Below are 25,921 nucleotides of genomic sequence, written 5' to 3'. Positions count from 1 at the left end.
TAACTTGAATGAAAATGTTGCACCTTGAAATCATAATTCTTGATATATATATATATATATATATATATATATATATATATATATATATATATTCATATAATGCCGTGGAATGACCTTTTCAATATCACTATAGAGATTCTCGCTATCATATTATCATGATTATAGTTATAGCAAGATACATATGTGCACAAATTGCACTTAGGATGTAGTACTTCATGACCAAGAATTCTATATGCTTTAAGCAATTTAAATCTTTGAGGGGGTGTCATATAAGTTAAGTCATATAAGCCATATGAATGGACTTTAGATGCATATCATATTTTCATGTCATGCTAGACATATAAGATAGTTAAAAGTAATTGCATACTCTGTTGACTTTATACTTTTAAGTGTTTGACTTGTAGGTCCAAAACTTCATGTCTTTCATATGGAATAAATTTTACTTGAATTATTTCTCCAGACTTAAGATCCTCATATATATTTAGCGTTATCATAAATGTAGTCGACGAACATTTTATATCGATTCCAACCTCATTCTTTCATAAAGACATAACATAGAGATCTCTTCATTCATATTTTTAGGTACCTGGACCTCTCCTGAGATTTTATGAAATGTTATGTCATGTGATCTTCTAGATCACTTGCCTCCTTATTATGATCATTTGCTCATCCTCTTTATCAAGAATTTTATTTGAAACCGATTTGTCTATACGCTTTAAGCATACCATAGACTTTGTCCTTCAACAACAACAACATACCCAGTATTATCCCACACCGTGGGGTCTAGGGAGGGTAGTGTGTACGCAGACCTTACCCATACCTTGTGATAATAGATAGGTTGTTTCCAATAGACCCCCGGCTTAGGAGACTTTGTCCTTCTGGGACTTATTCTAATGGGAGCATTTGTAGTGGGAATATAGTTACTTTCTTTGGGTTAGCAAATGCATATGGCATGCTTTGCAACATATTGCAGATGAATTATGTTTTTATGCACTTTAAACTCATATTATCTTATTCGAGGATCTAGATGTATAAATGATAATTCATTCCGTAACTTTTTCTCAACTGTCTATCATGTCCCCCTCCCCCCTCATGTTAGAAAAACTAACTTGCTTCATCAATTTTTTGTGTTATGGTGTTAATCAAAATATACACCGCATATCAATAATAATAAGATGGAATTATTTGGTTCATGATCCTGAACCATTTGTGAGGGGAGAATATAATATACTTTCGTATATAAGGTATATCAAACTCATACAGATAACTTTGTTCTCATGAGCAGTAGTTTAGCTATTAAGTAGAGGCATTCAATAAATTATTTTGCTAAACCAGTTGTGATGTAAACCAACTTATCGAGATGAACTGTCTTGAATAGAAAATATGAAAATTATGCTCGAAATTAAATTATTGAACAAGTTAACTCGCAAATATTAGGTTGAGGATTAATAATAAGAGCACATGTAACCATCTCATAGATGCATCTTATGTGGTATATATGGCAGGTAAATGGGCCCATATTCACCTTTGATATTTCCAGCATTCATGGGATTCAATCCCAATTTTAGTTGGTCTATTAATTAATGAGAACAAACAACATAAGAGAATTCGTAAAGAACTTTCTAGTTCTTTAATATTTACACATGTGAATTCTCTTTTATTTTTCACATCATACTGAAATTGATATGGCTAAACTAGTTGTGCTAACTGGATAAATTATCAATATTGATAAACTTCAGGTTTACACCATGACGTGTACAATTATCAATAAACTCCAAGTTTATTATGATATAGGTCCTTATATCAATAAACTTCTACTTTATTGTTGCATACTCTAATATGTGGTAGTACAAACTAGAGAATAAAGCGAGTAATTTTTCACATACATATTATCCCGCTACAAGTTATAGTAATAGAAGATATTAAATCTTTCCTTTATTTATAGTCTCAATATAACCAACCGCTTTCGCGAATACTTTAGAAACTAAATAAGTTTCTTTGAGACTTACTACGATACAATACCTTATTGATAATCAATTTTATTTCTCCAAAATAGTATAATTGGCTCTTCTGGAGCTCTCAATTTAAATTTTGTACTACCACATATTCATCAACATCCATATGGTGAATATCTCTTTTAAAGAAAAAGTTATACCATTATGGTCATGGTCAAAATTGTATGCAAGATATGTTTCTTACATTACTATTGTCCTTTAATAATCACATTACCAAAATATTTTGGCATACAATAGGTACGTGACCAATGACCATTCATGCCATAATAATGACATTATTTTTTTTATTTCATCTCAAACCTCCTTCTAAAAGTGAGCGTGGTATATTCACTACCATTATCACGTTCGTATTCTTCCAAGAATGAATATGTATTCATGAATCACATGTTATCACATTCACATCATGAATGGACCATAATCATTTATATGTGCTTTACAAATATCATGTCAAATCCATGACAAACATTACTTTCACAGAGTGAAGGATTGTTTTGAGAATTCCTATTATTCTCATTACCATAATGATGACGATTATAATTCCGTTTATTGCCACGTCCACATCCATTGTTACCTTCACGGTAATAATTTTATTTTATTTTAGACTTATTATATATTTCTATCATATTCTCTTAAGGGAATGAGAATGAAGCAAATTCAATGGGATGGTTTTCCACTTCTTATGCTCATAATCATACATGAATTTGATCATGGCAAGATATAGAAATTTTACCACTTTAGGTAGTTATAATTTCTCATAAACTCTATTAGAGTTATAATCAAAATTTATTATCTTTGCTTGTATTTAAAATCAAATTATAGAATTTCAAGAATATAAAAGAGAAAAATAAGGTAAAATACTTACCTTAAATCCAGAATTTATTTGTGAATGATGTTCATGGATCAATTGACAATCATTATGCTTAATATTATGTATAAGTTGAGCACCAAACATATATTCCAGAGCCTCTACTCAATTGGTTGGAGTCTCGTGCTGATAATATATTGTAAAACAATAAAAGACGAAGAAGAGTATTGCAGAGAAAAGTAGAGAGAGAGAGAGACAGAGAGAGAGAAAGAGAGAGAGAGAGAGAGAGAGAGAGAGAGAGAATTCTTATTTATTTGGGATGATTACAATGGAATAGAACCCCTCTATTTATAGGAAAAAAGTGACTTAGCCACCAAATAACAAATCATAAAATCTCTCTAAAATATAAACATTCACCATAAATAAAATATTATTTACAACAATAAGATTATTTTCTTAGACAACAAACGTAATTGATAAACTTTCTTTTCATGATTATTTTTATATTTAAGGTAATTCCAATTAATTCCCGTTCCTCATCCAACTTGACACCCTCTTTTTAATGACGGAGCCAGAATTTTCACTAAGTGCAAAATATAAAGAAATAAACACATGAAACCTTAATTCAATATCTACTATATAGGGGAGTATAAATCAGTTCTTTTACAAGTAATCAGTATTGTCTCTGCCATACCTTCGCCAAACCATCATGTCTCCTCTCTCTTCGTTACCCCAAAACCCCAATCTGTCGCACCCCTTCCCTCCATTGTCTGTTGGTGACCACACCGGGGGTCACCTCACTCTTCTTATTAATCCTACATAACAGATTCCAACAACAACCAGTTATGCCACGACAATCGGAGGACACACAGTTGGTGGAACAAAAAATTGATTCGACTGGAACCTATGCCTTATGAATTTGTGGATGGTAAGGCTAGGGTGGTGGTGTTCACCAATGAAGAAGACAAATTGCTTGCAGAAAAGTTCCGTCTCACGATAGTTGGAAGATTTCTACGAACTCTCCCCCAAATTGATAAACTCAGAGATGAGTTCAAGCGGCTTGTGCCGCTAAAAGGATTTTTCAAAATTGGTGTCAAGAACTGGAGACACGTGTTTATTGATTTCACTGATGAGGAAGACTTTAAGAGATTCTATGGAAGGAGATCAATGCAAATTTGTGGCATGCTAATGCGAGTAGGACGTTGGACTCGGGACTTCAAGACTGATTCAGAATCTACATTGATGCTGGTATGGTGACGTTACCATACCTCTCATGGCAGTACCACGACTAGCCAGCATTGGAGAGGATACTAGATCCTATTAGCACGTTGATTGCACTGTACAAGGCTACAATTGCTCGCACAAGACCTACAACAGCTAAGGCGAGAATTGAAATTGATCTGACACGTCCAAGGCTCAACGAAGTAGAGGCCGCATTGACTTATAGTTCGGGCGAGATGCACATTTTTACTCAAGTGGTGGAATACGAACAAGTACCGAATTTTTACTTCTTTTGCAAAATGCAAGGTCATTTAGATACATAATGTGAAATACAACAAAATAAGGACTTGCCTAAAGGACCAGTGAGAGAAGGAAAAATGAAAGAGAAGGTCCAAGAGGAGAATCAACATAAAGAAGAATGGGTGGAGGTTACAAACTCCAAAAAGAATTATTCTGCAAAGAATAGAAGAATTAATCAGGGGAAACAAGGGGAAAGGCATACAGATAATACCCCTTTGAAGCTCACTAATGGTTTCAGTCCAACGGAGGTTATTGAAGATGAGAAATTAGTAGACAAAGAAGATTCACATATGCAAGGCAATTAGGAAATAGAGGAGTTAGTACTGTCAGTGGGAAAGGAACAACCAGATAAGCCAGTACCAACTGGATACGAACCAGTGCCACTACCGAAAAGTTTTAACACTGTGGAGTTGTCACAGAAAAGCCATAACAAAGCCAAGAAGAATAAAAATAAGAAATCAAAGATAGGTACATTAAAGAAATCGAAGAAGGGAAAAAAGAAAAAGAGAGTTGAAGCACCTGAACAACTTGAAGAATAAATGCGCACCACAGGTCATGAACTAGCTATTGTCTCTAAGGAGCAGTCCAAAAAGTTAGCCTCTAAAAAGAGATAAAAGTTCAAGTCTAAGGCCACGTTGCAAGGGCTCGCTAAAACTAATCTGCCAGAGCCAATTGATGGGAGCTTAAATTTTCCAGAATTGACTCTAGAGAAAGAAGACTCTCCAGATGAAAACCAGAAATCTAAGTTGAACACAGAAATAGAGATTGTGGTTCAAGCGGGGACTCTGGGAATGTACACTAAGCTGGGAATTGTAGAGAGCGGAAGTAATAGGGCACAAAGCATAATGTTCAATCATGCACAATGGAGGATTCAGGGAACCTAGATGAAGAGATGCTACAGTTACAAGACGTAGAAGTTGAGGTCAGATTAGATGATAAGTTCGCTCAAAGACCTCATAGAACACTGGATTTTAATAAAGTAGATTCTTCACAGAGTATACAAGATAAGATAGCAAAGTTTAACCATTTATCTCCCAGAGGAGTACAAGGTGCTGTAGGTGCTAATGCTTCATGGCTCCAAGCAAAGGCACAAAAGACAAACAAAAAAATAACAAAGAACCTTGCCCCTGATTATTTCTCATGATTAGTACAATATCATGGAATATGAGGGGCATCGGAAAGGTTAAAAACTCTCAAATTACAATAGAACCTCACTTTTATTGCATTACAAGAACCAATGACAAAAGCTACTAAGATAAGGAGATTCCAGAATCAGTTGGGGTACATAATAGTTACTTTAATTGTAACAACAAGATATGGCTCTTTTGGACAGACGATCATGTGGTTAACATATTGGAAGATACTGAACAACAGGTGACCGTTTCAATCAGCCATCATATGGGCTCTACACCATTTCATTTGACAGCCATGTATGCAAAATGCAAGGCCTATTTGAGACAACAACTCTGGACAAAATTCAGAGAAATAGCGGACATAATACAGGGATCATGGGGAGTGGTTGGTGACTTCAACGTGATCACTAACTCTATAAAGAAGAAAGGTGGTAGGCCTTACATAGTATAAAAAAGTATTGACTTCTTAGCTTGCATTGATGATTTTGGTTTACAAAACGTAGGGTATTATGGAGCAATGTACACATGGAGTGACAATAGAGGAGCCCCTAAAACTATATGGAAGAGGCTTGACAGGCTTCTAATTAATATGGAATGGTTGGATGAATTCTCAAAAACTACTGTGGAGCATCTAGCTAGAGTTTGTTAAGACCATGCATCTCTATAGATCAATATGAAGAAAGCTTAGTTCCCAGACCCAAATACTTTAAATTTCTCGACTTCTGGACTAAACATGATGAGTTTCTAGCAGTGGTGCAAGAGGAATGGCATGAACCAATACAAGGTAATGCTCTATGGATACTACACCAAAAATTGAAGAAGATTACTAAACGGTTGAGTGCTTGGTCGAGACAGGCATTTGGTGACATTTATGAAGAACCAAAGAGGCTGGAGAAACAGATAAATGAATTGGAAGCAATGCACGTAGCTGATACCACACCTGCTCACAGAGTAGAATTGAATGAAGCAAAGGCTAAGTATATCCAGTATCTAAAGACTCAGGAAGAAGTACTGCGACAGGAAACAAAGGCACAATGGCTTAATGAAGGGGACAAAAATACATCATATTTTCATAGTGTCATAAAAGAAAGAAGGAAAATATTATGCATACAGAAGATACAAGATGATGAGGGATAATGGAGGGAAGGTGATAAGAAAATTGCAGAAGCGGCCATAAGTCATTTTCACAAGATTTTTAATCATGGTGAGGCTTCAAATGACTTCTCTGCACTAGAATATGTGTTACTTCAAAACTAACAAAAGAAGATAATGAGGTGCTCATGGCCATCCTCACAATAGAAGAAACCAAAGAGAGTGTCTTTTTCATAGATCCCACTAGTGCACCAGACCCGATGGACTAAATGCCCTATTATTTTTAGAAGTGTTGGCCAATAATTGTGGAGGACATACACAATGCTGTGTTGTCTTTCTTCAATGGTGCAAACATCCCCAGATTCTTTTCACATACTTGCTTAGTCATGTTACCCAAGGTTGATTTTCCACAGAAGCTGTCCGACCTTAGACCAATCAGCTTATGTAATGTGACAAGTAAAATAATATCAAAGATTTTGAATGCCAAACTTGTTCAAGTGCTGCCAAAAATAATATCTACAAACTAGTCGGGCTTCATTAGAGGAAGATCGATATCATAGAATATTATGCTGGCTCAAGAAATCATAAATAGCATTCAGGACTCTCAAAAATGAGGCAATGTAGTCATAAAGCTTGATATGGCCAAGGCATATGATAGAATTGCTTGGCCATTTTTGTACCAGATGATGAGGAAGTTAGGATTCTCATAGGAATGGGTTGAATTAATTCACAGACACATTTCATGTAATTGGTACTCAATTATCGTGAATGGTCAAAGACATATTTTTTCAAGTCATGGAATGGATTAAGACAGGGAGATACAATATCCCCCTCGCTATTTGTTACAGGTGTTGAACTTCAGTCAATATTATTGAATAAGCTGCATGAAAATAGAGAGTTCACTGGTTTCTCGATAAATAAAAGGGGACCTCAAATTAACTACTTAGCTTTTTCTGATGACATCATTCTCTTTTCTAGTAGTAGAAAGAGAACTATCAAGCTGGTGATGAATACTTTGGCAGTCTATGAAGATATCTCTGGTCAACTGATAAACAAGACTAAGATTTATTTCTTACTAGCTCCAGATGCTTTAGGGAGGAAGGGTATTATATTGGCCAGATGGACTAGAATGAAGCAGCAAAAGTTTCCAATTAAATACCTTGGTTGTCCGTTATTTGTGGGTAGGCAAAAAATCGTGTATTACTAAAAATGATCAGCAAGGAAACTAGCAGGATTAGAGGCTGGCACTCCAACTAGTTCAGATTGAGAAGTTGTTAGCAAAATTCTTTTGGAGCTCCGCAGATGGGTCAGATAGACATCATTGGATTGCTTGGTCTAAGTTATGTTATCCGTATGAAGAAGGGGGGAGACTTCAGAAGGCTACATGATACGTGCAAAGCTTTTTCTGCCAAAACATGGTGGAAACTAAGAACTGTGGATTCTTTATGGAAGGAGTTTATGTTGGCCAAATACTGCATCAGACACCATCCAGCGATAAAGAAAGTAGGTAAAGGGGCATCACATAGCTGGAAGAAATTATGAAAAATAAAAGATAAAGTGGAAGAGAACCTGGTATGGTTAGTCGGGAAAGGTGAGATTTCATTTTGTATGATAATTGGACAGCAGAGGGACCACTATGTAGTCATCTGGATGAAGGGGTGAGACCTAAAGATATCAGGTTGAAGGAAGTACTCATTAATGGTGGCTAGCATGAAGGAACTACCAGGACTCTATGGCCAAACTCACTCAGAAATGTACTGCAAAATATTGTAGTTGAGTTGGACACCGAAAAGCCCGACAGACCAATATGGACACCTGCTCGTAGAGGACAATTCTCAGTATCATCAGCCGGGGAAATATTTAGACAGAGAAAAAGCATATTTGCGACAGACACAAGGATATGGCATAAGTCAGTCCCTTTCAAGATGGCCTTTCTCACTTGGCGAGCAGTACATAATCGATTACCTACGGATAATAGGGTCTCGATGATTGGGATTGTGTTAATTCCTAAGTGCTACTGCTGTAGGACACCATCACCTGAGACCATAGAGCATTTATTTTGCTCAGGCACATTTGCATTAACAATCTGGTCTATTTTTTGTGCACCTTTTGGCATTAATTGCAGGAACACTCAACTGATACAGCTACTATATTCGTGGTGGAGCCTAAGACCTATGAATACAGTAGCATCGTTCATTACCAAGGTGCTGCTACAAATCATAATATGGGAATTATGGAGGTCCAAATGTGCCAGCAAATATGGAGCAGAGCTCCCTTCTATCCAAAGATCTGTAGTGTTGATTGGTTCCAATCTTTCCGGCATAGTAAAGCAAAGGTTTGGACAACTGCAGATGGAGTCAACATGGGAAAAGTTGCAAGATATCATTGATCAACCAATTAACTTCAGAATAGTTAAGATACACTACAAAAAAAAATGACTTCAGCGACGAACTAATTTCATAGCTAAATAGTATATTTCTGTCGCTAAACAGGTTTAGCAACGGATTAGCGATGGATTTATGTCCGTCGCTAATATGCTCGTAGCTAACCCCTTAGTAACAAAAATTTTGAATCTATTGGTAAGTTAGCGATGAATTAGCTACGGTTTGTATCTGTAGCTACAGTTAGCGACAACACATATCCGTCGCAATTCTCATCAATTCTGTCACCATATCTACAAGTCATTTCGTCATCAGATTTAATTGGCGACCAATATTTTTCGACGCTAATCCATCGCTCATATTATTGAGACATTTTTGGCTTTCTTTTGGCGACGAAATTCTTTTGTCGCAAATTTGTCGCAGCATGTTATTCTATATTAGTTATAGCTACAAAGAAATTCGTCACAAATTATATTTTTCTTATTTTACATAATAAAATAGATATTGTTCAAGCATATAGAAGATACTTAATAAAAACTAAAATTCATAGAAATTAATATTCTACAAGATCCAAAATAGATACCTAAATGCAAATGTATAATTATGTTTAAAACATCTACAATACTAAAATAAAGTTCAAACAGAGACTAGAGAGTGAAGGTCATCATCAGAAAGCGATGCATGAACCTCGTTAATACCAAAACATCTACAATACCAAAGTTCAAATAAAAAAAGTTAACTACTGAGAGACTGGAGTGAAGGTCATCATCAGAAAGCGATGCATGAACCTCGTTAATATTAGTAGGATGAGGAGAAATTGAAGGTGCCACAACTGATGGGTGATCGGTAAGATTATCTGGCATATGTGAGGGTGAAGAAATCAATCCTATTACTCGATCAGCCAACACAGGAAGCATGTGATCAGTCAATACATGAACCATATGATCAGTCAATGCAGGAATCAATCGAATCACTAACTCATCCAAATTTGCCATTGATGCTGATTGAGCATTCAGAGGTGGTGTTGATGATGAAGCATCAAATCCAGAAGAGGCACGAAGATTCGGCCCATAGAAATTGTCATGACCCAAAATCCCACCACAGGCGTCGTGATGGAACCTAGTCTCTAAGACTAGGTAAGCCGATTACAATTACCTTTTGAAGCCATTTTTTTTAGTTGAATAAGTAATCAAAGCTAACAGCGGAACAAATAATTACGATATACAACCTCCCAAGACTGGTAGTACTAAGTCACGAACTCTAACTGAATACATGGAATGATCACGAAGACCGAATATACAATACTGTTTGATTACAAATTAACAGTAAATGAAATGAAAAGACTCCAAAGGACTGCGACTGCCAAGCAGCTCTACCTTGAATCTTTACGATCGCGCTTTAACTCTGTTCAAGTCTGATATCTCCAATACCTGGCTCTGCACAAAAATGTGCAGAAGTGTAGAGTGAGCACACCACAGCGGTGCCCAGTAAGTATCAAGACTAACCTCAATAGAGTAGAGACGAGGTACAGTCAAGACACTCACTAGTCTAATACCCTGTGCAATATAGCAGTATACAATAGTATTAGAAAATAACTAGCAATGATAACAACAACTCAATCAGTGATATAACAACAAGACAACAAGAACATCATAATTATTGCTCAAGCGAATAAGGAACACAAGTACAATCAATAAGTCAAGTCCTTCAAATATAAATCATTCACATATTATTCTTTAAGATAAATATCTTTCGAATATGCTTCTTTTGAATAATTATCTTTCGAATATACTTATTTCAAATAAATATATTTTCAAGTAAAAGTCACCATGTGACACCTCATTTCAAATCATAAAAATTACGGGTCTCAACCCACTTTCATATTTTCTACGACACCTCGTGCCCATATTTCTATCACCATCACACGGATAACTCACGTGACAATAATAAAATTATCATATTTTTTCCCGGCACCTCATGCCCATATTATTTTCATAGCTGCACAGACAACTCACGTACCAAAATATCAATGTATATAAGATCAGCAAGATCAATTTATTTTTAATAAAGTAAAGTTAAAATATTTAAATCGAGTAAGAAATCAACAAAAAGATAAATTTATTTTAGAAATCGTTTGAGAGAAGAAAAATGACATTTTCTTTAAAATAAAGCATCAGATAAACTAATGATTTGGATATAAAAATTATTAAATTAAACATACTGAAAAAAAATTTTTATTTAAAATAACTCAATCATCAAAGACAAGTACAACCCAAAAATACAAATCCTCAAACTCTCGTACATAAAAGTCAAGGTCAACACAATGCATCAAGAAATATAAAACACTTAATATTAAGTCAAATAATACATCACGAAAAATACAAGAATGTACAAATTACGGAAAACAAAATAACCAAAGGCCAGTGCAAACATAGTCCCGAAGTAAGTGCTCAACAGGGGATCTCCCGAGGTACCTCGTAGACCCAAAATAAATATGCAACAACAATAATGCCCCTAGGCCATCACAAATCAATTCTCGCCATACGTGCATAATAATGTTCCCACCTTGTCTCGTCACACACACACACACACACACACACACACACACACACACACATACATATATATATATATATATATATATATATATATATATATATATATATATATATATATATATAGCCCGCCTTGTCACGCCGCATGTGCATAAATTAATAGTAATAATAGCAACGCAGAAATCTCGTGCAAACACCCGAACATAACTCCCACAATATAATGTGCCAATATCATATCTCATAAACTGTACCTCAAGTGCTCAAATATTATAACATAGCATAGATCGCACATCAAATGCTCAATTATTACAACTTATCAAAGATTGCACATCAAGTGCTCGAATATTACAAATTATCACAAATTGCACATCAAGTGCTCAAATATTACAACTTATCACAGATTGCACATCAAGTGCTCAAATATCACAATTTGCCACAAAAATCAACAATACCTTATTTTCCACAATAAGGAGCCCATGGCTCGACCATAATGTGCACAAAAAATCATAACAAAATATCCGAAAGTGAACAACTCAACAAAATAATATTTCACATAAAAATCAAGGTGGCAATCACACCAAATCATTATGTAAAAAATAATTTCAACAAACAAGGATCTAGGCATGACAAATGGAGGATTTAATGAGTGCCAATAATTTCCAATTAAATACATAAGGGCGTCTAAGGATTTTTAATCAATGAAATTTGCACATATAAACCAAGTACGTACTCGTCACCTCGCATACATGGTTTTCAATTACACAAATTGCACATAAGACTCAATGTCTAAGGGGTAATTCCCCCACTGGAAATTAAGCAAGACACTTACTTTTTAGAAGTTATACCGATATTCCAAAATCGCCTTCTTGCTTGAATTGGCTTCCGGACAGCTCAAATCTATTCAAATCAGTTGTATAACTTCATTAAAATTCATCGAAAATAATTCCGGATAATAAAACGTCGACTTAGAAATTTATTCCAAAAAGTCAACGCGGGACTCGCCTCTCGGAACCCGACATAATTTTTATGAAATTCAAACACCCATTCCGATACGAGTTCAACCATACCAATTTTATCGAATTTCAATAACAACTCGACTTCCAAATCTTAAATTTTTATTTTTGGAAGATTTTACAAAAATCTTGATTTTTCCTCCATTAAATCCGAATTAAATGATGGATTCAAAGACATAATCATGAAAATTAATCAAAACTGGATAAGAATCACTTACTCCAAACAGCCACGCAAGAATCTCTCAAAAAACCGCCTTCTATCGAGCTCCAAATCTGATTTTGAGTTATGAACTCAAACCCCCATTTTTGGGACTTTTAATTCTGCCCATATAGGCCTTCTTCGCGTTCGCGACCATTACTTTGCGTTTGCGAAGGCCAAAACCCAACTGCCTCGAATCGTTCATCGCGTTCGCGACCTCCTCGTCGCGTTCGCGATGACCAGCTGACTAGCTCCTTCGCGTTCGCGAAGGCCAAACGACCTCAGGCCACTCTTCCTTTCTTCTTCGCGTTCGCGTTGTCTTGGCCGCGTTCGCGAAGGCTTGCCCAGATCCTTCTTCGCGTTCGCGTTCGCGTTCGCGTTCGCGTCCCCTGCTTCGCGTTCGCGAAGGCCAAACCACCAGCCCCTCAAATTCCTCTTCGCGAACGTGGGACTCCCTTCGCGTTTGCGTAGAAGAAAACCAGATGACAGAAAACAGCAGTTCAAAATAGAAGGAAATGGCTCGTAGCCCATCCGAAACACATCCGAGGCCCTCGGGACCCCGTCTAAACATACCAACAAGTTCCATAACCTATCACGGACTCGATCGAGGATTCAAATCACATCAAATAACGCCGAAAATACAAATCGCACTGTGTATCAAACTTATGAACTTCCAAACCTTCCAACTTCTAAAACGCGTGTTGAAACCTATCAAACCAACGCGGAATGACGTCAAATTTTACAGGCAAATCCCCAATAACATAACGGAGTTGTTCCAACTCTTGGAATCGCATTCCGACCCCTATATCAAAAAGTCAAACCCCCCGGTCAAACTTCCCAAAAATTCGATTTTCGCCATTTCAAGCCTAAATTGGCTACAGACCTTAGATTCATAGTCCGAACACGCTCCTAAGTCCAAAATCACCCAACGGAGCTAACGGAACCGACAGAACTCTATTCCAGTGTCGTCTTCACATAGTTCCAGGTACGTGAATGTCATATATAAAGTTAGTAAAATTATTAGATTTTCGACTTACATGTACAATTCGTGATCACTCACTAACAAAAGATTTTTCATCATGACCATGTGTAGCTCACTTAGTGTTGGATCTCGACCATTTTTAATAGCCTATACAAAAAATAAAGAACTTTATTTTCTTTGATAAGGTAAAACAGTTTATTAATGGAGGTACCAAGAAGTATACAATAGTACATGAACAAAAAGAATAGCCCCTACAAAAAAATTCAGATTATATACTTCCCAACATATCCAAGAAATCCAAATACTCAAAATAATAACTCAAAAGTTTCAAGGAGATGCTAGGGATTTTTTAAATGCAAAAAGAGCTGGACAATTGTTGATAGAAGGAGTTGAACACATAGAGCAACAGAAGTTTTTGCTGTCACAAAGTGGTACTAATCAGTAGAGTGTTACTCTGTAACAGGCAACTAGTGCACATGTAAATTGCGATGCTGGAAATCTTAATGCTCAGGTGGAGACAAGAACTAATGCATTGGTTATTCCTGCTGGCCAAAGTTTTATGGAAATATCAGAAAAAGATAACAATAGTGGTAAGCAGCAGGTGTTTCACATACAACCTGCTGAAGTTCAAAAACAGTCTGCTATGAGGAATAGTGGTGTGGCTAATTCCGGGCAAAATTGTGAAGGGGCTATGACTGCAGTTGTTGCTGCTCTGTTAACTGGTGAAAATACGGCAGCATCACATGATAAGGGTCCGATTTTTCATATAGATGATGCTTCAAAATTGGTGAAGTGGGCAACCTAAACCTTCAAGAGATGTCCTTGCTTCTACTATTTTTGCAAGGATGTATACAGCTTTGTTGGAGGACAAGGACATCAAATTTGGCAGAAAGCAACATGGTTCCTTTAGTAGCAAATTGTTAGTCAAGTAGTCTATAGTTTTAGTCACAGATATCACATCTGATTGTCATTTTCTTTTTATTCTTACTCTATTGTACTTGCAGTTACAACTTTGCATCTCATTACAACTCTATTGTTCATCCAATTGTCTCACATATTTTCGGAACAAAATCCGGTTGAACTAAATCCCTTTCTATGGTGCAAAAAGCTACATAACTCATATGTCAAGAAAATAGAAAAAAAATGGCAGTCATGATCATCAAAAGGCTACGTATGAAGGCAAATCTGCTGAGTAATATCAAGGTGATATAAGGACTTTATTGGATGAAAAGAAGAAGGTTGTTATGGTGTCGTCTACTGGTAATGGTGGTGATCGTGTGACTGAGAAGATGAATGTAGGAGGAACATGCTCGCAATCATCAAAATTCAATGTCACAATTATTCCAGCTACTGAAGTTCGAGTGGAGCATGGGGTTTCTCAAAATGCACCAACTGATCGGATTGTTGTTACATGTGTTAAGGAAGCTATTAAAAATGTGCCTAATGCAGTTGTAGTTCAAATTGAAACTGGACAAATTATTGAAAAGAAAACAGCTGCTGAAAATACTGTGCAGAGTAATACGGATCAACGAAAAACTTCTAATAAATCTAAAGCTCCTAGGGATATTCCTGCAGCTACTGCTTTGGGGAGGATTTACCAGGCTGTGGGCTCAGCTTTACAAAATCATACAAAGTTATTTATGATTGGTGATCTAGCTACTACATCTGCACGTGAAGTAATTGAAAAACCAGCAGTGGCTACACCTACTGTTATGCACGATAATGGTCGAGGTCTTGAAAGAAAGGAGGAAAGAGCTGGACTTGGTTTTGATGCGTCAAGCAAAACTGGTACAACTCACATTGAGATAGCAGCTACACAAAATTCAGTTATTAAGGCTTTGCAAAATTTAACTGGTAGTGACGGGGCAGAGGTGAGTCGATCACCAACTAAGAGTATGCATCAAGCGTGGCTCATGACCAAGCTGGAAATTTGATGCAACACTTTGAAGTTGCAACTGGTGAATGTGGTAAGCGGTGAATGCTACTAATGTTGCTTGGGATGTATATCAATCAATTATACTTAAAAAAATAGATGTTGAAGCTGAGCAATCATGCAACCATAGGGATATAGAAGCAAATGTGCAGACTGGAAATCTGTTGCAACAAGAAAAGGAAACAACCAGACATGAAAGTGTTCAAGTGGCTGCACATTCCAGTAGCATTTTGGCTGGGAATATTGGTGCATCTATAGCTAGCTTGAATGCCTATAAACTGAGCAACAATGAGGAGAAAAATATGGAGGAAGTATGGACTCTGGTAGCTTGCAAAACGATTGCTGCAAGTCAAAAAATAGTTGGTCTAGATAATGTGCAGCATGGTGATCAAACAGAAGGTGCAAAGGAGTTGTGTACTCTAAACTCTTATAAGGTTTTGCAGCATAATGAACCATTGGAGGATATGAATGACAAGATTGATGATGCTAAGAAGTTGGAACTGGTGGGTGGCAATACAGTCTCAACATCTGCACAAACCAGCTATACATGCGGCATAAAAGAGTGGCAAAACTCCAAGATTACTAGTGGTAGAGTGAAGGAACAGGTTACTCGGAAGATGCTGGAATTGGTTGATGTCAAAGCAGTCTTAAAAGCAGGACAAAACAACGTGAAAGTTCACCAACAAAGTAGAGTTTTTCAGCACTTCACCTTAAAAAAATTGGAAGCCATGCAGATCTCAAGACACCTAAATTAGATTTTAATCACCAAATATCACCAAAATTGGTATTAATCAAGAGTTCAACATAAAAGAAACCCCCAAATCAGATTTTAGCAACAATAAGTAGTAATAACAATATATATTTATGCACAAATGAGATATACCCAGAATATGTCAACCCCTACTTCATATTTAACTTCACATACTACAAAGAAGAAGGGAGAAGAGATGAAAGCTTGATTTATTTTACATATACCAAAGCCCTAAAAATTTTACTATAGAAAAATTGCTAATAAACAGAGAAAAAAGCAGAGACATACCAGTCTTTTAGAAAAGAGATGATCTAGTAGCGCATCTGGGAAGATTAATGGAAGATTAGAGGAGAAGAAGAAGAAGCAAAGGGGCTCGTTTCTTACTGTATTTTTCTGTGAGAAAGACCTTATGTTTTAGTCTTACAAAGGTAAAGATAGCAGCAACACTTATTTTGACACAATTTTTTCCCCTAAATACCTAGTGACAAAAAATTTCCGTAGCAACAAGGGTAAAGATACTCTCATTAATGAAAAAGATTAGTGACATACATGCTTCGTCGCTAAATCCGTCGTTAATATGTAATAAATTTTGTCATCAAATTTTCCTCACTTATTTTGTTGCTAAAATGAGGGCGCCAATTTTTAGCGACGGTTTTTTTTTATTTTGTCGCTACTTTGTTGCTAAATTAGATACTAATTCTTCTACTTACCTTTTTTGCGATAAAAATCTATTTCCGTAGTTAATCTGCCGCTACTTAGCGACGGAAAAATATTTATCACAAAAATCTGTCGCTAAATCGAGTTTTTTTTTTTGTGATAGTGAGATGGTCTAGACCCCCCATGCCATTTTATAAACTAAACAGTGATGGAAGTTGCATGGAAGGGTCGTGTGGTGCAGGAGGGGTGATGCGTACATAAAATATCTAATTTTGCGGAGAGACTATGCATTTACGTGCCACATATTTTTGCCTATAAATTCGCCCCTGCCGGTATTATAACTCTACATCCGCCTCTGGTTATTGGCTCATCTAACCCGGTAGCATTCATGAGTTGCGAGTGGCAAAGTTTAGCACTCTTTGCTAGTGAGCTATGCACGAGCGTTCAAAATCTATTTTTTTATCAATAACAAACTGAACTTTTAGCTCCCATGCAAAATTAATCACTTTCATAGAAACCAAAAAAAAAAAAAATACCTTAATTGTATGAAACTGGGAGTTTGCTGCATAATTACACGACCTGAAATATACATGCGGACACCTTTCCAAAACCCAATTATCCCTACAAAACGGTAGCCAATGTACAGCAAATTTTGCAGCTTCCAAAAGAGCAAACAGAGTAAGCTCCGAACCTCCATCGTCCGACACGTAGACCGAGAGCTTCTCGGTCGGGTAATCGTACGCCAACACGGACAAAGCCGTGTTCGCTACGTTAACCGGCGGCTCCTTGTACGGATCCGCCGTGCAAATAAATACGTCCAACGCGGGAAATGTTTTTAAATTTTTGAGTTTTTCGGGGAATTCTTTACGTGTTATGGGATGCATGTGAAAAGACTGAGAACTTTTCCACATGAAGGTTAGGATCGTGTCACAAATTAACAAGGAAATGCGTGTTATGGTTGTGTGGTGAAATATTTGTGTTATATGGTGATAGAAAAGAGCTAAGATGGCAAATATGTAAATAAGAGCAAATGCACGGTTGAGAACCATGCGTTTATGCATGACTTTGAGAGAGTGAAGAGGGCTATTAACGGTACTCGCGGCGGCGGTGGCGGTGGCGATAGTTTCCATTTTTTGGTGCTGCTGCTGTAGATTATCGGATGTATTAATGTGTATGAGAAGTCCAACTATTTATAGGAACTCATACAAGTTTTTATAGAAATAATTTAAATTTAAATTTCTCATTTTATCTTTAGTGGGGATAATTTATAATCACACAAATATCGATAACTTGTATTAGACCATGAATTTCAAAAGTTTTTCTTTCTTTTTTAAACTGCATGCTAGTTAAATACTGTCACATAAATGAAACGCGGATAGTGGTACTCATAGGCAGGGGAGATACTGTCACCAAAGGATAGCCATGTCGAACACTAATCCTTTGTCGAAATCCTTTTAACTGTTGACACTCATGGTTCAATAAGATTGAACGGTGCACTTGGTTGAAGGTTAACTTAATTACTAAGAGGAATAGAAATCAGTTCCCACTTAATATATTTTTTTCTCTTTTTTTTTTTAATAATGTACCCATGTACTAGAAATCTTAGATCCGCCTCTGAATACTGTTGTTTTTGCATGATCCATACATGCAGCTGATGTACGAAAGCATGGTTAAGAGGATAAATAAGGTGGTGGAAAGAGGAAGAATAGGAGAAGAGTACATTAGCAACGAGGACGAGCGTCAAGCTTATACAAAATTTTCGTCTACTGGTTTTACTCGCCATCATCTCCCCTCTATTATTCAGGTTTGTATTTTTAAGTTCCTCGGAATATTTATAAGATAATTATAGGTAATCGTCCTATGATAAACATTAATTGACAGTCAAATAAAAACAAAATTAACGTGATATAACAGGTTAAACTATATTAATAGGGGTCGTTTGGTAGAATGTATTAGGAAAAATAATATATGTATTAGCTTTGGTATTATTAGTCTCTTGTTTAGGAGTAGTTTTTTCACGACCTTTGTATAACTAATACTTGTATTAATTAGTTATAATATATCTTATTCAATATTATTCTTATACATAGCAAACCATGGTATTAGCAATATCATAGTTTTTAATATATGGATAAGCATGTATAAAGATAAAATTGCTCTTTTAAGACCTTTAATACACCAAACTAAATAGTCAGTAAAAAATAATTTTAGGATAACTAATATCAACATTACTATACTATTCTTATACACCCTACCAAACGACCCCGATAGTGTAAAATAACTTTTAAACTAACAGTGCTTATATAACTTTAAATTTTTTCATGATATATCTTACTCTCCTTTTGCTCAAATCCTTCGAGCAGGTTTTATTGGCAAACGGCACAGACAAAGACATTACAGATGTTTTTATGCCAAATTTTGTCTATATTTCCAGGCAGAAATGCAACACTTCACCTCACCATTTTAAAGCAAGGGCGCTTAACGTTCTGGTAAGCCAATTCCACCCGCCATAATAGAAGCGGATATAAAATTCCAAATAATAGAATTTGAGTATGGTAAAATTTACCCATAGTTTATATTAAATTAATAAATGTATGATATGTATTAAATTAAAATAATAAACTTTTATTTTTTAATCATGGTTAATTATATTACATTCTAATGACTTTATTCAAAGGCGGATCCAGAATTTCAGGAAGATGGGTGCACCACTACCCGACCACCATTTGATTTGGTCCTCTAAAATTTTACCATGAACTAACAACAACTTGACAAGTAAAGAACAATCAACATTGTTATTACAAAAACTTATCATTCCATAGACAAATATCAATAAATAATTTTCTTACCTTGGAGAGCTATCAATGATAATATCGTTATTTATAGTTACAAATACTAAGCTCGATATATTAAAATTAAATAACTAATCAAAAAGAGAGTGGTAAATAAAAAAAAAAAAGAGGGAACTTGTTAAATTTTATTTTTTAGAGGTTTTGAAACTCAATGATTGAACCAAAAAAGAGAATGAAGAAAACACAATCCAATAAAAATAAAATTTTAATTTAAGGATATATTAAAAAAAAAAAAGAAATAGAAAAGAAAAATAGGGCATGAGATTTGAAGGAACTTGGATTATACTAGACCTAGGGATCAATGGTGCACAAATCTAACACTGCACCAAATGCTTTTTTGAACATGGGTTCGCACATGGAAAATTAAATAGTTTGTCCTAAAAATACCACTGTGATACACAGTTTAGGGAGAGGAGCATGGGTTCACGTGCCCCATGCCCATCCACGTGGATCCGCCTCTCACCTGATTAAATTAATTAACTATTGTAAGCTAATATAATTTGGTGTAGAGACCGACTGCATGTGGTTACACCTACGTATTTAAATATCTTTCTACTGTTAGCAGATAAATCTTATAATTACCTCCTCCGTCTCAATTTATCTGATACACTTTTCGATTCTCGAGGTTCAAACTATGTGAACTTTTACAAATATTTTAAAATATATTTTTTGATCTTATTGATATAAGAAGAATTGCAACTTAAGTACTTTTCATATAGTTTGTGAATATTTTAATTTTAATTATAAAATATTAAATTGATCGTATCCAACTTAGCTTCGAAAATAAGTTAAATTAACTCTCGAGAATCGAAAAGTATCACATAATTCGGGTTGACAAAAGGAATGTTAGATATTCTATATATATAGTACATCTCTATACTGTTGTGATTTTTCATTCTTGTTTCGGAAACAACGTCTTTACCTGCACGCGGCAGAAGTAAGACTGCGTACTTACTATCCTCCCCAGACCCCACCTGTGAGATTATAATGAATTTATTGTTATTGTTGTTATTGTCTATATATAACACATGAAAATAGAAATTAGATTTGAATTATATTTTTTTATCCTTTTAATTGCGAAGCTTCGAGTATCGGGAATCATGACAAATGCACCTATAATCTTAACACTGGACTGTGACATGTACTCAAATGATCCATCAACTCCTAAACGGGCTTTATGCTACTTCTTGGACCAATACCTCTGGCCCAAATTAGCATACATTCAGACACCACAGCATTTTCATGGGCTTAATCGGGCTGATATCTATGCCAGTGAGTTCAAAATTTCTGGCCCAAATTAACCCATTGGGTATGGATGGGCTTTTTGGGCCCAATTACTTAGGGACTGGGTGCTTTTTCCTTCGTCGGGCTTTGTTTGGCGGCCCATCAACATTTGTGCAGCAAGAAATGATTCCAGATCATGCGGTGAACAAGCCCATTATTAAGGCCCAAAATATTCTAGAGCAAGCTCACAAAGTGGCAAGCTGCAATTATGAGAACCAAACTAACTGGGGTTTCAAGGTATGTATATGTTTTATTTTCTTTTTTCATCGTCAACGGCAGAGGCAAATTCAGAATTTAAACTTTATGAGTGCAGTTTTAAAATTCTATCACAACTTATTAGATCTACTCGGTTCGTATAAACTTATACCTTACCCTTTACATTCGCCTCTAGTAACATGCATGTCATGAAAAGCCCAACTGAAGTAACGGTTAGGAGGAAGCCCATGTGATTTGGATTTGTATCACTGTAGCACGAATTATGATCTCTTAACTATTTCGTGGAGATTTCTATTACTACCTGTTGCTGCTTTTTCTTCGGTTATCTTGTTTTTCTCGTTGTTATTACTGCTTTTTTTTTCTTCTCCACTACCGTATTTCTATTTTCCTTTAGCCGAGGGTCTATCGAAAATTGTCTCTCTATCTTCACAAGATAGGGGTTAAGGTCTGCGGATACACTAACCTTCCTAGACCCCACTTATTAGATTACACCGAGTATGTTGTTGTTGTAACCATTTCATGGAAAAGAGTCTTTACATTTCTTAACATATATAATAAACAAAGCTTTTTGGTGGTGACTGAACTAACAACAAAAAGAAGTGCAGATGGGCTTTAGATATGGATCATTGGTGGAGGATTTCTATACTGGTTATCAACTTCATTGTGAAGGTTGGAAATCTGTGTTTTGCAATCCAGAAAAGCCAGCATTTTTAGGACATTTACCTCTTGCTCTCATTGATGGGCTTATTCAAATCAAACGATGGTCCATGGGCCTTCTTGAAGTGGCTTTCTCAAAATACAGCCCACCTACAACTGGTGCGCGGTCTTTGGGCCCTATAATGGCCCAATGTTATGCTTACTATGCATTTTGGCCCGTTTACTTCATACCCGTCGCGTTCTATGCTTTCTTTCCTTAACTCTCTCTTCTCACCTGAGTTCCCATTTTCCCGAAGGTATCTCTTGATTTTTTCAAAACAAATTACTCGTGATATTAGGTCTTCATAAAAATGTTTTAATTGTAAAATATGATTGCGTAAGCTCACATTTTCATTTATATTGACTTCAGATCTCCAATCAATGGACGTTTTTGTATATTTTTCTATTTCTTGGAGCGTATGCACAAGACTGTTTAAATTTTGTCTCAACACAAGGGTCATTACAAAGATGGTGGAATTATCAAAGAATGTGGATGATATGGGGGTTATCATCATTTCCAATTGGAACTATTGAGTACTAAACAAAACACATTGGTATAGCCACGCAAAGGTTCAATATAAGAAGCAAAGTAGTCGATCATGACCAAGGTACAAGGTATGGTAAAGGAATTTTTGAGTTTGGGGTTGCTTCGCCTATGTTTGTGCCCCTAACAATAGCAGCAATAATCAATTGAATGGCATTCCTCAAAGCAATAGTGAGATTTTCCAAAGGGGAAAGCTTCAATGGATTATTTCTCCACACTCTTATTGCTTGTTTTGGAGTAGTAAATTGTTTGCCAATATATGAAGCTATGGTCTTAAGAGCTGATAAAGGAAGGATGCACACCAATATTACTATCATCTCAACATTTTTAGCTTGGTGTCTTTACACAATATCTTCTTGTATTGTAGGACATATGTAACATCATACTTATGTTTCTTGTGGTTTTCTTAATACATACCTATTGTAATTTCAGTGTTTGCAACATCAATAAAAGAGTAGCTAGTTTTTTCAAATAAATTAAATGTTGCATCTTTCAACAATAAAACAGTCGTTAATTATAAGTTGATATAGTATTACAGTAATACTTGGAAAAATTGCCTCCTACCTATTGTCCTTTTTTACTACTAAAGGAACCAAACTATAACTAAAGGAAGGTTGTTCTCATTGTATTTACGTTAATTATCTTTTACCTTTAATGAAAAACTTTTGTTGTACTGTATTACCTAAAATTACTTAATGTAAGACGTCAAATGGATGGTGACAATTTCATAATTCAAATGATAGTTTAAGATATGGTATACATGCATGACGCATCTAACGACGGCTCGAAATGATGTTTAATGAGAACAACTCGAAACTTTAAAGTAATGAGTGAATTAAGAAAAAAACGTTGTAACTTTGTTTGAGAGTTTTTGGGAATGAAAAACCTAATAAAGAGTGCACCCCCTTAAATTATTTAAAATTAATCAAACCAGTGCATCTCGAATACTAGATGGTTAACCAATAAAAAAAATGGAGAAAAGATCGAATGGTTGATTTTGTGGTAAATCACTGATCATTAATCCCTTATACATGGGTGCCATCTGTACTTTGAAAAATTTACAAATATATGTATACACACATGCATACATGTATAATAATCTCAATGTCCAAGATAAAAATAATGACGGGAAGAATCGATGTGGCAAGTGTTCTCGAATAAACATTAGTGTTGCATATAAAAAACGACATAAAAAACGACATCGCTTGAAAATAATGTAACGTAAAAATCAAATTTTGAAACAAAAAGTAAAGCCTTGGGACATGTATAGCTCCATCAAATTTCCAAACCTAAACCTTTTTTTTTTCATTCGGACTCACTTTGAAGATTCGATTAATTCAATTTCGCATCAAGAAATCTCACTTTAGAGGGTAAAACGCTCCATATTAAAGCGGCTTTTAATCTGAGACCTCCAATTAAAAACGAATGAGTACTACTACCCTAACACAACCTTTTGTGATAGACCCAAACCTATATACAAACTAGGTTGCCATAATAGATTGATACTATTTGTACAGATTCCAAAAAACTGCATAAATATGACACTTTTTGGTGTGGTCTTTAAATTTTGGTCCCATTTGCCTCTTAGGTAGAACTTTAAGGTCTAAAGCTAAAAGTATTTCTCATGGGGTAAGCGAGGGGCGACACCTGTTAAACTTGAAGTTCTGCTTATGTGCAAACAGGAGCAAAAATTCAAAAGCATCTACTTTGAAGGCTATTTGTGTACTTATGTATACGTTATTATAGTGACACGAGACCTTCCTCGGACGAAGTTCTCCTTATGCTCATCATCCTACAGGGTATTAATAGTCGTTTCGAGCTTCAAGTGGGAGAAAAAAGAAAAAGAAAATGAAAAAACTACACAATATAATCGATCCCAAAAATAATAGTAACCGATAATATATATATATATATTTGTATATTAATACTAGTTAGGATGAACTCGGGCGCAGCCCGAGCCCAACAGCTATTGTCAAAGCTGCAAAGTTTTCCTTTGTGCTGTACGATTATTTTGGGGTACATAATTTAAAAGAATTTGCTACCTCATCTTAATTGTTACCAAAGTGTAACTGTAAGTTCAAATATGGTTAGACTGTTCAGTAGTATCCAAAATAAATTATGTGGGTCTGTTTCTGTAGCACTAAAATATGTAAATGTGGTTCATAACAAGTGTAGAAAAATACACTTCACAAAATAAAATATATCGCTCTTTGGATAAGCAAAACCAGAATGTAAAAGATGATTGATCTTGTAGATATATACAAATCTATAGGAGACGTAGTGGTAGTTACATGGAGCAGCATAAACAATTTCATTGACCCTGCTTTAGGCACAGACACTCTTAATTCCAGCTCTGGAAATGCAAGGTAGTGGTAATTGAAACAAGGAATAGTCGCAAAACAAACAAGCTAGCAGTAATCTAGGTTCATGGGATGTGCTCTTCCATTCCTAACATATTTTGCAATGTTGGCAAAAGTCAATATAAAGTTCAATTTGCAGCTATTCAGTAAGAAACACACTCACAATGACATTAACCTGCAATCGTGAAAATGGCTTCAAAATTTGTTCCTTCGATAAGGTTCTGTCATCTTCTTTGAAGTTTATAAAACCTGGTTTGGACACTATCAATAAGACAAGAAATCTGCTAGAAAACATATAAGACAATATAGCTCATAAGAAGTTCAGCCGAAATCCTTGCAGTGAAGGATCTAACTTTTAATTGACAGCAAAATCTCCTTAGCTTACAAAATGTTATAAGTATATCAAAGATAACAACATCACTTGCGATTCTATTAGACGCATGCCTGTAATAATATTTTATTTATTTAAATTATTTGTAGGTAAATTTATTGCTCAGCGCCACTTGCAGCACTGTAAAAATGATTTTACATCCATAAGGTTACCAATCGTCTTCAATATAAACATGGACGTTACAGAGTTGAGCCTAGGATGTAGAGAGGAGCTCACAGTTCCTTTAGATTTTGACAGTGTATCTTCATCTATGGTTTTTCCAACGAAAAAGTAATGCATGAAAGAAACTACTCCATATAAGTAAATTGCTATAAATGCAAGTCGAGGCTACTGTAAGAAAAAGTGAGATCACATTATATTTTCTATGATTCACGGAGTAGTCCACCTGATACCATGATATGCCGACGACATTGATCACAGTCGACAAACATCAAATAAACCAAAAAGAAAGAAAATTCTGATCGGGAATTTCACTACTTCAGTAAAAGCAGCATTCTGATTTCATAACGAATATCAGTAGATCTACCATCACAATATCATG

General features: G+C 35.6%; 1 long non-coding RNA gene and 1 pseudogene across 1 annotated transcript; one reads left to right on the top strand and one right to left on the bottom strand.

Annotated features, from left to right (window-relative positions):
* Positions 1-9,523: 9,523 nt before the first annotated feature.
* LOC138903600 (uncharacterized) lies at positions 9,524-16,867 on the bottom strand. Its single transcript, XR_011412915.1, has 4 exons — positions 16,669-16,867; positions 13,752-13,843; positions 12,332-12,399; positions 9,524-10,503 (listed from the first exon to the last, which is right to left on the bottom strand). It is a non-coding gene; the product is annotated as an uncharacterized lncRNA (long non-coding RNA).
* Positions 16,868-18,092: 1,225 nt separating this feature from the next.
* LOC104093889 (cellulose synthase-like protein G3) lies at positions 18,093-23,007 on the top strand (annotated as a pseudogene).
* Positions 23,008-25,921: the final 2,914 nt, after the last annotated feature.

This window comes from Nicotiana tomentosiformis, chromosome 12 (assembly GCF_000390325.3).
Source record: "Nicotiana tomentosiformis chromosome 12, ASM39032v3, whole genome shotgun sequence".
Classification (NCBI taxonomy): Eukaryota; Viridiplantae; Streptophyta; class Magnoliopsida; order Solanales; family Solanaceae; genus Nicotiana; species Nicotiana tomentosiformis.
Note: the sequence above shows the minus strand (reverse complement) of the source record. Positions and strands in the feature narration are given on the sequence as shown.